This window comes from Salvelinus fontinalis, unplaced genomic scaffold (assembly GCF_029448725.1).
Source record: "Salvelinus fontinalis isolate EN_2023a unplaced genomic scaffold, ASM2944872v1 scaffold_0127, whole genome shotgun sequence".
NCBI classification, from domain to species: Eukaryota; Metazoa; Chordata; class Actinopteri; order Salmoniformes; family Salmonidae; genus Salvelinus; species Salvelinus fontinalis.
In genome coordinates, this window is record NW_026600336.1 from 171,170 (window position 1) to 186,379 (window position 15,210).

Here is a 15,210-nt window from a genome sequence, read left to right on the forward strand (position 1 = left end):
TGCCATCCTGGATGAAATGCACTACCTGAGCCACTTGTGTGGGTTGTAGACTCCGTCTCATGCTACCACTAGAGCAGGGGTGTCAAACTCATTCCACGGAGGGCCTAGTGTCTGCAGGTTTTTGGTTTTTCCTTTCAATAAAGCCCTAGACAACCAGGTGTGGGGAGTTCCTAACTAATTAGTGATGTTAATTCATCAATCAAGTACAAGGGAGGAGCGAAAACCCGCAGACACTCGGCCCCCCGTGGAATGAGTTTGACACTTGTGCACTAGAGCGAAAGCACCGCCAGCATTCAAAAGTGACCAAAACATCAGCCAGGAAGCATAGGAACTGAGAAGTGGTCTGTGGTCACCACCTGCAGAACCATTCCTTTTTTGGGGGTGTCTTACTAATTGCCTATAATTTCCACCTTTTGTCTATTCCATTTGCACAACAGCATGTGAAACTTATTGTCAATCAGTGTTGCTTCCTAAGTGGACAGTTTGATTTCACAGAAGTGTAATTGACTTGGAGTTACATTGTGTTTAAGTGTTCCCTTTATTTTTTGGAGCAGTGTATATATAGTGTACAAGGATTTCCCCTCTCTATAGTGTGTTTGATTTACAGCAAGTCACAGCTCTGTCCAGAAATAACCAAGCATGGATAGCTGTTAGTGATGGGTCGTTCGCGAACAAACAGCCTTTTTGAAAGGCTCTTTTTGGTGAAAAGAGCCTCACTTGGCTGCCTGATTAGCATACTTTTAATATTTGCAACCTAGTCTCAGAGCATTTCGAATTATTCTGTACGTTATTCTGAGACACTCCATTTAGTATGCTATGTTACGTTTCGTATGTTATGAATTACAATTCGTATTATATGTTACGAATTTGCAAAACGTACAATATGTTACAATTGGAAAACATATATGTTACGAATTTTGACTAGCTGGCTAACGTTAGCTAGGCTAGGGTTAGGGTTAAGAGAAGGATTAGCTAAAATGGTTAGGGCTAAGAGAAGGGTTAGCTAAAAGGGTTAGGGTTAGGGGGAGGGCTAGCTAAAAGGGTTAAGGTTAGGGTTAGAGGCATGGTTAGCTAACATGCTAAGTAATTACAAAGTATCTCAAAAATAGTAAGTAGTTGAAAGTGAGGTGGAACCCCTGTTTTAAAATGTTTTGGTAGAGAATCATTTGCTTGTTCTCTAGGGTTTCTAAACACAGTATTGCATGACTTGCTTTATTACAAGGAGAAATTGTGTACTTTTTCCATGGCTATTTCAATTCCAAGGCTTTTTGTATGCATGTATGAATGACAAAGGGTTTATTCTGACAGGTGTATCAATCTACACAGCTACTGTCTCACTCTGCTTTTTGTTGTCTTTCATTTCCCTGTCTCATTTCCTCAATATTTCAAACAGAATAAATGCCATTATATTGTGAATACCTCAGAATATTAAAAATCTTTTTTTAACACTTAAAAATCGAATAAAGAAAGAAAACTTCCAAGAAGTTTTGTTACATGAGTCTTTATTGCCTGATTCCTGCCTGCCTCTTATGACTCAAACATAACATTCTAATACATGTTTTTAACACAATGTAAACCCTTACACATTCCTCATTACATTGATCTTCATGTTGATTGGAAAAACCAGACTACTGAACTAGAAAGAGAAAAAAACGTAGCAACTACAATGTCAGACAAATACATCAAACTAAATCTTCATATTACATTGTGTATAACATATTGTGAACGTATCATTAATCATCATAGCAGGTTACTGAATGGTCCAACACCTGAGGAAGTTTGAAAATAGTTGAACTACACAAAGTAACCTATCAGATCCTCTGTCATTCCAATGGTCTGGATGCTGGTCAATGATAAGGAGTCCAAAAGCTACTATCTCTTTCAAAATGTATGATATGAACTGAAGAAGAAGAAGGATTTAGCTATTAGCCACGCAGTTTTATAAATAAATCACCAGAGTTTGTAGTAGTGAGCGTTTGTAGTATTGATTACAGTTAGCCTACTTTAAAGGGGAAATCATTAGTTGAAACAATAACAAAGCGTTCTTGCCAGCACTGTTTAGGTAAAAAGCTGAGGGATGGGGGTGGGGAAATGTAACCACTAAATTCCTAGACAGAGCTATGGAAGCACAAGCTTTTCATTACACCCGCAATAACATCTGCTAAATATGTGTATGTGACCAATAACATTTGATTTGATTTGCAAGGACTGACCTTACATGATATAGCAACTGCAGATTGCCCCTTTAACTGTGTATATTTTTTATAACTAAAGGTTTTTGCCAAATGTGTATGTCTCTTGCTGAATTGCAATGCTAACACATCAGAATGATTGAATAAAACTGAACCACACAATGTAATGTTCTGTTTTATTTACCCTCAGACCAAGTTGGTGTGATACCATTGAGCCCTGGCAACAACGTCATTGGAATAGTCCTTTCCAGTGGTGTTCTCATCCACTTCCTCACATAGCGAATCGATCTCTTCATCCCCCTGGTTGTAGGAAGCTATTCCCCCTGAAAAGTAACAATCATGGCCGGATTACCAACCAGCCGTGCAGTTGATTGTTAGAATTGTTTGCCATTGTATTCCCCCCACCCAACCCACCCAGCAAGTATCAACTAGCAAACGTTGTACCTTTAAGCTGCTGCTCCTTGGTACATTCAGGAAACTTGTCTTTGATTTGTTCGATGAAATAAATTAGAATCCCAGTGGCTTGTTCAAGATGTTCCTTACTGTCCCATTCACCCCTTCTCTTGTGGTTGCCACCATTTGGGTCAACATCAACCTAGGAAATATATTATGGAAATCAATGGACAGTACTTCACTTCTGTTGTAATGCCATTTAAACATGTCATTTCAGCATCAAACAATAAAAGGTCATGGAACTAGAAATAGGTTCAATGGCTTTTTAAAGTTAATTTGTATAAACTCCATTTATAGCCTCCTTCACAAATCCAGATACCAACTCAGTCGCCTTGTGGTTAGAGTTTCTACCCTGAGATTGGAAGGTCCCCGGTTGTCATACTAAAGACTGTAAAAATGTCTCTCTGCTTGGCACTCAACATTAAGGAGATAGACTGGGGTTAAGACCATGTGATAAACTAGCATCCTGTTCAGGAGTTGTACTTTTACATCAACCTCTCTCATGCTACAGACACAGGAAATATGCTGTCTGGCCCCCATCGTGCAAGGCTACTAAAGCGTACTGTATGCGTCCAAGTCGAAACAGTTTGCGTATATATTATGTTTTTTTGGCAGCACCAAAGATATTGAATTATTTTTCCATCAGTGTCCCTGAAAGAAATTAGATGCATGATCACTCCACAAGCGATGAATAGTTACACATAATCTGAGTGCCTACCTGCATTAGCCCAAAGCAGACTAACAAGGTGACACCAATCGGTGCGCCCTAAGTGCTGGCGTGCTATAAGTGCTAGCGTCTCTATCTGTGTGTGAGATCCCTTCAAGCATTCCAATTATTTGAAAGATATTGTTTCAAAATAATGACTTTTTTTCTCAATAATTGTTGCCTTGAGTCAATGACTTTAGAAGGCGGTATAGTTATGATTTAAATGGTTTGACCATCCAGATCTATTTTCACTTGTAAGATATCCAGAAACAATGTGTCGTGGACCACCTCTGGAGCTGGTCAGGTAGATCTGATCACGATCAGTTCACAACGGGTCTTTTAATCGTTCACACCTGTCTAAATGTGGGCACAATGTGAATGTGGACAAGATCAGGACGAATGTTAGTGCCAGGTATTTAAAGGGCTATATAAAACAATGGCATCTAGTTTCTTCTTGCCGTGGGCTAGCCTATATTGTTCCTTTAAAATGAGGCAGAAGTTAAAGTTTAGATTAGAATGTGTTAAGCCTGTGCAATGATGCACTGTTTAACTTTTGGATGATTTTCGCCAGTAGTTTTGAAAGTAGTGCTCACGAGCCAAAAGTGCTCCCCGTTTCTTGTCTACTACGTCATCCAATTGTATACTGCAGTGGCTTGCGAAAGTATTCCCCACCCCTTGGCATTTTTCCTATTTTGTTTGGGGAATTAAAATTGATTTTTGGGGGGTTTGTATCATTTAATTTACACAACATACACTTTGAAGATGCAAAATATTTTTTCTTGTGAAACAAACAAGAAATAAGACAAAAAAAATGAAAACTTGAGTGTGCATAACTATTCACCACCCAAAGTCAATACTTTGTAGAGCCACCTTTTGCAGCAATTACAGCTGCAAGTCTCTTGGGGTATGTCTCTATAAGCTTGGCACATCTACCCACTGGGATAGCAAAACTGCTCCAGATCCTTCAGCTCCTTGGGTTCCACTGGTGTACAGCAATCTTTAAGTCATACTACAGATCCTCAATTGGATTGCGGTCTGGGCTTTGACTCGGCCATTCAAGACATTTAAATGTTTCCCCTTAAACCACTCAAGTGTTGCTTTAGCAGTATGCTTATGGTTATTGTCCTGCTGGAAGGTGAACCTTCGTCCCAGTCTCTGGAAGACTGAAACAGGATTCCGTCAAGAATTTCCCTGTATTTGAATGAATCATGCAACATGTGAATTGGCTTTTGATTTTGTTAATTGGTGCAATTATGAACATTGCCATATCGGCTTGTGACCGGGGAACAGTGTTGTAAAGTACTTAAAAAATACTTTTAAAGTATTTTTACTTAAGTCGTTATTTTGAGTATCTGTACTTTACGTTTAATATTTTATTTTTGACAACTTTTACTTCACTACATTCCTAAAGAAAATGATGTTGTTTTTACTCCATACATTTCTCTGACACCCAAAAGTACTCGTTACATTTTGAATGCTTAGCAGCACAGGAAAATGGTCCAATTCGCACACTTATCTAGAGAACATCCCTGGTCATCCCTACTGCCTCTGATCTGGCAGACTTACTAAAAACAAATGCTTTTTTTGTCAATTATGTCTGAGGGTTTGAGTGTGCCCCTAGCTATCCATAAATTAAAAACAAAACAAGACAATTGTGCCATCTGGTTGGCTTAATATAAGGAATAAGAAATTATTTATACTTTCACTTGTACTTTTGAAGTATATTTTAGCAATTACATTTACTTCTGATACTTAAGTGTATTTAAAACCAAATACTTTTAGACTTTTACTCAAGTAGTATTTTACTGGGTGACTTTCACTTTTACTTGAGCCATTTTCTATTTCGGTATTTTTACTTTTACTCAAGTATGACAAGAGCGTACTTTTTCCACCACTGCTGTGGAGGAGCTTGGCCATTCAATCCAATTTGCTTGCAATTGGTATGTCAGCCCCTAATCTTTCCATGTCCGTTATAAAAACAGTGTTGCCTAAAGGAAGTCAGTTGTGCATCTGCAGAGGCGAGAACTATCTGGGAGAAAGTAGAAGTGCGAGGGATAAGTCAGGCATATTTGTCAGATTTGCAACATCAGCACTGTTATGTTTGTTGCTTATATAATGACAAACCGGGGCGATGGGTTGTGTGCTACCTCTGGGAAGCTGATCACCTCTGACAAACAGCCCAGGAAAGAAGCGAAGAATGTTGAACTTATTGCTGATGCAATACAGTTACCAATCACTCGTGAGCAGCTGGTTGCTAACCAAAAGGTTGACACCAAGCTTGCTAAATGTCTTTCTAGTGTTGTCTCATTGGAAGATGAAAAGAAGAAGAACGTGGCTTACTTCATTGATGGTAATCTCCTCATGCGTAAATGGACATCCCATGTTGACGCGGACGGAGACTGGAATGCTGTTTACCAAATAGTGATTCCTACAGCCTCTCGACAAAATGTGTTATCCCTTGCTCATGATCACCAGTGGTCCGGTCATTTAGGAATCACAAAAACTTATGATCGGATCCTTCGCCATTTCTTTTGGCCGGGTTTAAAACAAGATGTGGCTCAGTACTGTCGGACATGCCACACGTGTCAGATAACAGGAAAACCAAATCAAGTTATTCCTCCCGCTCCTCTTTGTCCAATACCTGTCATTGCTGAACCATTCGAACATGTGGTGGTTGATTGTGTTGGACCGTTACCGAAGACAAAATCGGGTAACCAGTTTCTGTTGACAATTATGTGTATGGCAACAAGATACCCCGAGGCCATTCCTCTGCGAAGGATTACAGCCCCGGTAGTGAGTAAAGCCTTAATAAAATTCTTCACGACATTCGGATTACCTATGGTTGTACAAAGTGATCAAGGTACCAATTTCTTATCCAAGCAGGTGTTAAAATCCTTATCAATTACGCACCGTGTGTCAAGCGCCTATCACCCAGAGTCTCAGGTAGCGCTTGAACGTTGGCATCAGACATTGAAGTCTATGCTACCTAAATTTTGTTTGGAATCTGAGAAAGATTGGGATGAGGGAGTTCCTCTAGTTTTGTTTGCTGCTCGTGAAACTGTACAGGAGTCTCTAGGTTTCAGCCCGGCTGAACTAGTGTTTGGTCACACAGTGAGAGGACCAATGAAAGTTCTTGGAACAGTTTTTGTCCCAAGAGTTGTGTACAGGAGATGAGAATGTGTTGGACTACGTTAGTCGCTTTCGTGAGCGCCTACACCAAGCCTGTGCTCATGCAAAGGAAGCTCTGTCTTCCTCCCAAAGGAGCATGAAAAGACACTTTGATTTAGAGTCTGTTTCTCGTCCACTACAGCCAGGTGACCAAGTACTGGTGTTATTGCCTGTTCCAGGATCTTCACTGTCAGCTCGTTTCTCTGGTCCTTACTTCATTGAGAAGAAATTAAGTGAAACTGATTATGTGCTTCAAACGCCTGATAGAAAACGCCAATCTCGTGTGTGCCACATTAACATGTTGAAAGCATACCACACCCGACCCATCACCCAGATGGATAGTTCAAAAACAGAGGAAGGTACTGCTGTCTCCTCTGCTTCTACTGCTATGATAGTGGACTGTCATATTGATGATGGTGAGGGAGATGGATTAGAGTTGCGCAATACTCCGCAGCAGTGCGTTAGATTGCCCAACTCAGAAATGCTGCTGTCTATCCAGTCAGGTCTGGTTCATTTAACGGACGGACAGGCCGACGATGTTGTGAGGCTACTACACGGTTTTCCATGTCTCTTTAATGACATTCCTACTCGCACAAACGTGTTGGAACATGACATTAATGTTGGAAATGCTACACCTATCAAGCAACCCCCATATCGTATCAACGCTTCCAAGCGGAAGATAATGAGGGATGAGGTGAGATTTGTTGGAGAATGACCTGGCTACGCCAAGTTCAAGCCCTTGGAGTTCTCCTTGCATTCTGGTTCCTAAACCTGATGGTACGTCCAGGTTATGTACGGATTATCGAAAGGTTAATTCTGTCACAATGCCAGATTCGTTCCCGTTACCCAGACTGGACGACTGTATCGACACTATTGGTGCTGCTAAGTATGTAACTAAGTTGGACCTCTTAAAAGGTTACTGGCAGGTTCCGTTAACTTCACGTGCTTCGGAGATTTCTGCCTTTGTAACCCCAGACAACTTCCTACAGTACTCAGTCATGGCTTTTGGGATGCGAAATGCACCAGCCACTTTCCAACGACTGGTTAACGCCGTATTAGCTGGAGTACCCAATTGTAGTGCTTATCTGGATGATCTGGTGATTTATTCGTCTGAGTGGTCAAATCATGTTGACTCTCTAAGGGTAGTATGTGAACGGTTGGCAGCTGCTTCGCTAACCCTGAACTTGGCAAAGTGCGAGTTTGGGAAGGCTACTTTTACCTATCTTGGCAAGGAGGTCGGCCATGGACAGGTGCGCCCTGTTGATGCCAATATCTTGGCTATAACTGCATTCCCTGCACCTACCACCAGACGAGAGCTACGCCGCTTTTTAGGAATGGTTGGCTACTACGGTAGTTTCTGTCAAAATTTCTCTGCTGTAGTGGCTCCATTGACCGATTTGTTCAGTCCGGCTAAATCATTTGTGTGGTCTCCTGATTGTAAGATAGCCTTTGACACTGCTAAAGCACTCTTATGTAAAACCCTGTACTTGCTACTCCGGATTTTGAGAAACCGTTTAAACTTGAGGTAGATGCTAGTGCCAGAGGTGCTGGTGCTGTTCTACCGCAGCAGGACAAGAGTGGAGTGGATCATCCCGTTTGTTATTCTTCACGTAAATTTAATAAACGTCAAACAAACTATGCCACAATAGAACAAGAAGCTCTTGCTTTGTTGTTGGCTCTGCAATACTTTGAGGTGTACATTGGTTCCAGTGCCCTACCAGTGATTGTATATACTGACCACAACCCCTTAGTGTTTCTCCACCGTATGTACAACCAGAACCAGTTCCTTGTGCGTTGGGCACTTATTGTACAGAATTATAATTTGGAGATATGGCATAAAAAAGGTTCTGAGAATGTGTTGGCAGATGCTTTGTCTCGTGTGTGAGAATAATGATGTTTGTATGTGTTGTAAATACTGTGTTCGCAATCCCCCCTAGGGTTGCTCTTTTAAGGGTGGGAGTGTTACGGATACAAATATTCTGTGTGTACCTTTTCTCTCCTTCTCCCCTACTCACAGGTGACAATCATCATTCCCCAATCAGTCATCAATTAGTCGCTAATCAGAAGACACCTGCTCCTTTTCCCTTACACAATCACATTCCCTTTCCCTTGGTTTAAAAACCCTGTCAGTTGTTTTCTCAGGAGCTCAATCTCTCTGTCAATGCTCTGTAGATCTCTTGTTTGTTTTGCATCTACATGTCACTTTGTCCCCACCTGTGAGTATTGTTTTGGTTATGGTGTTTGAGTGTTTGTTTGATGGTGGGAAAAGGGGGTAACCAGACAAGTCGCCCTTGGGCATACACTACCCGTAGGTAAATGTTGTTAAAAACACTAGTTAGAAATGGGCGGACCACCCCCTGTATTTATTGGTTAGTTAGTTAGTTGTTGGAATAGGCTAGTCTAGTTTAGGGGTGTTTTTGGATTATTATTGTTTCATTCCTTGGTTCCAGCTCAGCCCCTTTTCCTGCTCCCCCCATTACCGTGTGTTTATAAATAAACCTTGAGTGTTTGACGGTAGATCTTAGTTGTCGTAGTTATTTTGTTTTCACTCTTACTTTGTCACTACTATAATTTGCATGAGTTATGTTACGGGTGCCATTACCATCCCCCCTAGACTGTCGGGCCGAAGGGATTCGTAACACAGTTTTATCAACATTCTCTGGATTCTCATTGGACAATCATTCAGTGGCTTAGACATGATTGACACCAATGGTTTGTGGTCGGTTTCTACTTCGAAGTCTCGTTCGTAGACGTATTGGTGAAACCTTTCGCAAGTGTATGTGCTCGCCAGTAGTTCTTTCTCTATTTGTGCATACCTTGTCTCTGAACCGGTCAAGGCTATGGACGCATAAGCGACGGGTTGCCATGTGTCGTCATGCTGTTGCAGAAGAACTGCTCCCAGGCCAAACTGGGATACATCTGCAGAAATCCTTGTGCTTTTCTTTGGATCATAGAACCTTAGCACTGGCTCTTCAGTGATTGTCTTTAGGTTTTTGAAGCAGTTCTCCTGTTCATGGGACCATTCCCATTCATTTTTCTGTTCCAGAAGACATCTGAGTGGAGCGGACTGTGCTGACAGTTGAGGTATGAATTTTGCAAGGTAGGTGATCATGCCCATGAAGCGTCTCACATCGTCCTTGTTCTTCGGGCGCTCCATGTTGTTGATGGCTGATGTTTTCCTCGGGTCTGGTTTGACTCCGTCCTCTGAAAGTAGATCCCCAAGAATGTAAGTGTTTTCACACAACGCGCATTTGTCCTTGGAAAGTCAACCTAAAACCAAACGTGTCAGGTCCAGCACTTGTCTCACTCTCGCATCGTGTTCTTCTTTTGTAGACCCCTAGATGTCATCCATCATAGTCTCCACTCCTGGAATGTGCTCGAAGATCATGTGGATGGTCTTGTGGTAGACCTCTGGCGCTGAGAGAATCCCTCATGGTAGACGAAGAAATCTGTACCTGCCCTCAGGTGTGTTGAATGTGCATAGCCTTGAGCTTGCATTGTCTAGCTTCATTTGCCAGAATCCTGATTAGGCATCAATCTTACTGAACCACTTTGCTCCAGCAAACTGCGACATTATCTCTTCTCTGGTTGGCAACTTGAAATGCTCTCTCTCAATTGCTTTGTTGAGATCTCTCGGGTCTAGACATATCCTGAGATCACCGTTCTTTTTCACCACAATAACCAGTGAGCTTACCCAGTCTGTAGGTTCACCCATTTTTGATGACGTCCATCTTTCAGATGTGTCCGAGTTCCTCTTTGAGCTTTTTCCTCAGTGCAAATGGAACTTTTCTGCATGCATGCACAACTGGAGTAATTTTGTCATCAGTACATATTGTTCTCCTGGTAAACATCCAAGACCCTTAAAAACACATCCTCATACTCAGCCAGTAGTGATTCTTGGTCACTTTCAGTCTGATGTCACTACATACACTCTTTTCAACAAATTGAGCTTTTCACATGCATTGATTCCTAGAATAGGCTGTACACTCTTTTCCACAATCAGTAGCTGTGCTCTGAACTGTTTTCCTTTATGCTGTAAAGTTACTATGCAGCTACCTTTGACTGGTATGTTCTCCCCAGTATAACCAGTAACCTTAATTTTCACCAGGTGTATTTTGCTCTTCACCAGTGTTTTGTAGTCATCCAGCGATAACAGGTTTACCTGTGCTCCAGTATCAAGCTTGAATGGTATTGTAATGACCCGGCTGGGTCATAAAGGGAAAAGAGACGGACTCTAGGTGTGCAGGTCAGAACACAGGTTTATTCATAAACTGGGCTATTGTTCCGGCCACAACCCACGCCGCTAAATGCCGAACGTACACAATGTTACCCTGTCGGGTCAAGAGTCACTCTCATAGGAACAGATCAAGGCACGAACAGAAGAGAGAGAACAATGAGACAGTAATCCCTATTTATGCATTTCCAAATCCCGCGGTATTACCCATCATACCCCCCCAACCTTTCCATCTGTCCTGACATATTCAACCCCTGCTAGTAGCCATGAGAACAATAACACACCCACAAACACAGAACACAATACCGGGTCGTTACATAGCCCCCCCCTTTCTAAACCCTAGCCCCTAGGGTTACACAACAAAATCCTTAAAACGACCCGGAGGTCGCATCAGTCTCTTGGGCCTCCCCGTGACTCTCAGCGGTGGCCCCCCAGAACGCTCCTCTGCCCCAATGTCATTTCCAGCGCCCTCCGAAGAAGCAGCCCCCTCCCCAGGCTCAGGTTGTGCTAGAGTCTCCTCGTTAGACTGTTCCCGTGGGCTCACATCAGAGCCCTCACTCCCATTCCCTACCGTTTTCCTCCCTCTGTAGGGTGCCAATCGATCCCGGTGGACCACCACCTTCCTGCTCCGTGGGGGAACCTCCACCCGGTACGTCACCTCCCCCACTCTCTCTATCACCAGACACGGCCCCACCCATGCACTGTCCAGCTTTGGGCACCGCCCCTTCTTGCGCGTGGGGTTGTGAAGCCACACACATTCTCCCGCTCCAAAGTGCCTCCCCCTAGCGCGCGAGTCGTAGTGGCGCTTTTGGCGCACCCCTGCGTTTTCGAGTTGCTCTCTTGCGAAGGTGTGAGCCGCTTCTAACCGGTTCTGCAGACGACACACATAGTTCGGGCCAGGCAAAACCCCGTCGTCATTATCAGGAGGGTGGCCAAACGTTAGTTCGGCTGGGGTGCGCAACTCACGACCTAACATTAGTAGTGCTGGGGAGCACGCAGTCGATTCTTGAACAGCCGACCTACACGCCATAAGAATAAACGGTAAGTGGGTGTCCCAATCTCTCTGGTGTTTTGAGGTAACGATGGCCAGCTGCTGTGCTAATGTTCTGTTAAATCTTTCCACCAACCCATCGCTCTGCGGGTGAAGCGGAGTAGTGCGCGTCTTCTCCGCGCCCAACCGTCTACACAACTCTGAGAACACCCGTGACTCGAAGTTTCTTCCCTGGTCGCTGTGAATAGACTGTGGCACCCCAAACCGACTGATTATTCCCCCCACCAACGCATCAGCTATTGTCCCCGCCTCCTGGTCTGGGAGAGCGTAAGCCTCCGGCCACTTGGTGAAGTAGTCCATGGCGGTTAGAACCCACCTGTTACCGCTGTCTGTGATTGGAAACGGCCCTACTATGTCTACCCCCAGTCTCTCCATGGGCTCCCCTACTGGGAATTGTTGTAGGAGGGCGTGTGACTGACCTGGAGGTCCTTTTTTAGCAGCACACTCGTCGCACTGCCTACAAAAGTCCTCAACATCCCTCCTGTGCCTTGCCCAATAGAAGCCTTTACGCATGCGCTTTAACGTTTTGGAGACCCCAAAATGCCCTGCGCCTACTCCCCCATGAAGCTGCTGTAACACGCTCCCCTGCAGCCTTTTGGGCACCACTACCTGCCACGTAATTTCTCCAGTCGCTGGCTTTTTCCACCCCCTCTGGAGCACTCCCTCAGCCACTCTAAGGACTGTGAATTTAGCCCACAGTCCTTTGGTGACTGGTGATAGAGGGGCTACTTCCCCCCACGGCGGTCGTCTTCTCTCTTCCACCCACCGCAGCACAGGACGCAGCTCTGCGTCCTCCTCCTGGCGACGCCTCCACTCCCCAACGTCCACAGCCTCAAGCTCCCGGCACTCTGTCACACTCAGCTGACTCACCGTGGCGGTGACTCCCTCCTCCCTGCACAGTTCTCTCTCTCGCTCCACCCGTTTGGCGCAGTACCCACAGCCATCCTCAGCACACGGGCGGCGGGACAAGGCGTCTGCATTGCTGTGGCGAAGGCCGGCTCTGTGCTCCACCTGGAAGTCGTAGGGTTGTAGCTCCTCCAGCCAGCGGGCAATCTGACCCTCTGGCTCTTTGAAGGAGAGAAGCCACTGCAGGGCGGAGTGATCCGTCCGGACCACAAACGGCAGGCCCCCCAGGTAGTACTTGAAATGGCGTACTGCTGCCACGACAGCCAAAAGCTCTCTCCTTGTCACGCAGTAGCGTTTTTCAGCCTTATCAAAAGTCCTGCTGTAATAAGCTACTACGTGTTCCCCATCAGGACCCCGCTGAGCCAGCACAGCCCCCAACCCCTCATTGCTTGCGTCGGTGTCCAGGATGAACGGACGGTTCGGGTCTGGTGAGGCCAGGACAGGGGCCTCCATCAGGGCCCGTTTGAGGGCCTCAAACGCCCGCTGGTGCTCTTCGGTCCACTGAAAAACAGTGTCCTCCTTGAGTAGCTGGTTCAAAGGAGCCGCTATCCCCGCAAACCCCTTCACAAACCTACGATAGTAGGATGCCAGTCCCAGGAAGCTCTTAACCTCTTTTTTTCCCCCTGGAACTGGCCACCCCCTCACAGCCTCTACTTTGTCTGGCATCGTGCTGATGCCCTCACCACCCAGCTGATGCCCCAGGAACGCCACCTCCCTTTGCATGAAATGGCACTTTCCCGGATGTAATTTTAGCCCCGCCCCCGAGATTCTCTCCAACACTCGCCTAATTGCCCCCAGTGCCCCCTCAAACGATGTGCCGTGCACCAATATGTCGTCTAGGTACACAACACACTCGTCTCTCGGAACCCCCGCCAGCACTCTGTCCATGAGCCTCTCAAAGGTGGCAGGAGCATTACAGAGCCCGAAGCACAGCACCTTGAACTGCCAATGGCCCCTATCTGTGGAGAAGGCCGTTTTTTCACGTGCCCCTGGCGAGAGGGGCACCTGCCAGTAGCCACTGCGCAGATCAAGGGAGGAGAACCACGAGGACCCTCTCACGTGGTCTAGCGACTCATCAATCCTCGGTAGGGGATAAGAGTCTTTAGTGGTGACAGAATTTAGGCCCCTGTAGTCAACACAAAACCTAAGTTTACCCCCTTTCTTAGGCACCATGACGACCGGCGCGGACCATGGGCTATCTGATGGCTCAATGAAATCAGCCCGCAACATGTCAACAATAGCTGTGTCTGCTGCTTCCCTCCTGGCAAGGGGAATACGACGGGGCCGAATTTTAATGGGTCGGGCGTCCCCAGTGTCTATTTCGTGCTGAACTAGGTGCGTTTGTCCTACCTCATCTTCCCCCCAAGCGAAGCTATCTTTAAAGTCCAACAGCAGCTGCTTTAACTGTCTCTGTTGTCCCTCATCCAGACCCTGACAGTTCTTCAGCCACACAGCCTCGACGGCGTCGATAGCTTCCTCCTTCCCCCCGTCGGGCTGATGGGTTGAAGGGGCCAGTGTGTTTTGGGCTACTGGGCTGCCTGTGCTTGCACCATGATGGGGAGTGAAGGCCGTCGCCGCCGGAGACAGCTGCTGGGATGGCACAACGACCAAGGGAGCAGCCGGGATGACCGGTGGAGTTTCTGCAAGCTTGGAGGAAGACGGAGGAACAGCCCTGCCCCCTGCTGGCCCTCCCGAAGGCGACATTCCCACTGTGGGCCCCCCCGACAGCCTCAAAGTACCTGACGCTAAGTCCAACTGAGCCCCACAGTTTTTCAAAAAGTCCATTCCCAGTATACAGGGGTCCTGCACCGCTGCTACCCACACCGGACACCCCACAGTTCTCCCCCCCACAGTCACAGATAGCTGACACTTCCCTAACATGGGGGCTAGCTCCCCCGTGACAGTCCGTAGCTGGACATGGGTCGGCTCCACCCGCACCCCAACAGGTAGTATGTCTGGTCTCACCAGGGTTACTGTAGAGCCCGTGTCGACCAGGGCCAAACATTCCACCCCCTCTACCTTGACGACGACATTGCAGAAGTCCCCAACGGTGGTACGTCCCACCACAACTACCGGACTAGGAAACACGGCGGCAGCTACACCCTGGGGGAGCAGGACCCCACCCTCTTGTCTGCGCTGCTGGGTACCTCCTTTGCTTACAGTGGGTTCGGGGGCGGGGGGGTGGATCCGCGCTGCCCCCTGCGCGAGAACCCGTTGTCGTTTCCCTGGTGACGGGGGAATCTGCCACACTCCCGCTGAATGTGGCCAGGTTGGCCACAACCCCAGCAGACAATAGGAGTTGAGCTGACACTGCGACGTTGCCTTGAGCCCCTCTCCATGACAAGCGAAGCAGTCTTGACCAGCCCGCCCAACTCGTCAACCCACTCTGGCTTTGTGACCCCTGGCACCCCAGCCACCGCTGCTCTCACCTCTGGTTGACTGGTGACTTCCACTCCCTCACCCCAGATCAGCTCCCTCTTCCTGGCTATCTCCACTGCAG